The following is a 1,769-nucleotide window of genomic DNA, read 5'->3' on the forward strand; positions in this document are numbered from 1 at the left end:
TGACGTGACGGATGTGTGTCACTGACGGATGTGTGTCATTGACGGTTATATGTCACTGCCGGATGTGTGTCACTGCCGGTTATGTGTCACCGAAGGATGTGTGTCATTGCCGGTTATGTGTCACTGACGGGTGTGTGTCGCTGCCGGTTAGGTGTCACTGCCGGTTATATGCCAGTGCCGGTTATGTGACACTGACGGTTATCTGTTACTGACGGGTATGTGTCACTGACGGTTACCAAAATACACTGGTAAACACTTAACCACTTACATCTGTGTCGCTATAGATTGTGTTTCACAAGTTACCTTGTGTATTGCGAGTACACGTACAGTATTGGTTGTGTGTATATGATACACGGATGCTGTTCAAGAATATCGACGACAGATAATTTAATTACGTGTGGTAAATACTATGCGTGCATCACGTATCAGATTAGCATTACATGTAAGTAATATAACATCTGTGTAATTACCTGATGGATAGGAAGATTACCCCTGGTTGCGACAACAGCGATTGTAAAATAGCCTTCATATGGCTTTTGCATGTTGCAATATTTGAAGCTTGGTAATATCATCGATAGGGATTGTGTTTCGTTCATTGATTTTAAACTTATCCTGATTAAAGTTATCCTTTGCCATAGGTATCTTGATTCCGTAAAGAAACTTTAACAGAAATTGTTTCTTGCCTGAACATCATTATGATCTGAACGTTTGAGTTAAGTTTCTGAAATACATTGTAATTAGTATTCAAAAATCTACTTGAAATGTAGGTTATTGCAAAACATTTACTATGTAGTTACGTTGTTTCTTAGAGTAATTGTGACGCAGCAGAGAGACAGCCACAAGTAGCGGATATTTCAGAATTTCTATTTTAATGCAAAGTTAATTTATCAAATCGTATAATAATAACATTGAAAGGGAAACGACTCGTTTCCAAAAATACCGTATTTAGTTAAACGCAAGTGCGGACCAATTCTGAAAGCGTCAACTCAGTTGTACACCAGTAATGGTCAGCTAATGTCTTTTATATCATGATGTTATACATTGAATAATGCCGGTAGATAAACTATAAATAGCCATGACCTTATGGCCAAGCCTTGCGTGAGAGGAAAGATAGGGCTAACACGCAAATGCGCTTATGAAGTACTGTACATAATCGGGAGTAATTTTTTACATTTTCTAGATGAGCAATTCATGTGAAGCTTAACTCGGTACAGTGAATTTATTACCAAAGGAATGAAAATAAATTCGATACGTACGTGAGTTTACGTTTTCGAAATAAAACAACTACATGTAACAGAGCAGCCACGCAATATCAAATGATGATATTGGATACCCTCTTAATCTGATTGGTTTGTTCTTATGAAAGCGCGAGAGATGTGTACTAAATTGACTAGCGAAGGTTTAGTGTGTGATCAGCGTACAGTTTATGACGTATATAAGTGCCTTATATCGATGTACATATTTCAACCAGTTTCACTTATTATCGCTGTCTTACCTACCTTTAACCAATACATATAGTGATATTAATACTGGTTCATGTGTACTTATGTCATTGGTAAACCCATATAGCGACCAATGTATGAAGTACCTACACATCAACCATTTAGTGTTGTGAGCAAGTACTTACCTGGAGACGTTTACTTGCAGTGAATGATTTCAGATGTGACAATCGATTTAGACTAACTGTTTATCCATCGACTGATTGATTTATTGAGTTCGCACTTGACCAAATATGAGAACAAATAACTCTATGCTAGAAAAAACTACTT

This window comes from Mizuhopecten yessoensis, unplaced genomic scaffold (assembly GCF_002113885.1).
Source record: "Mizuhopecten yessoensis strain PY_sf001 unplaced genomic scaffold, ASM211388v2 scaffold11165, whole genome shotgun sequence".
Lineage (NCBI taxonomy): Eukaryota > Metazoa > Mollusca > Bivalvia > Pectinida > Pectinidae > Mizuhopecten > Mizuhopecten yessoensis.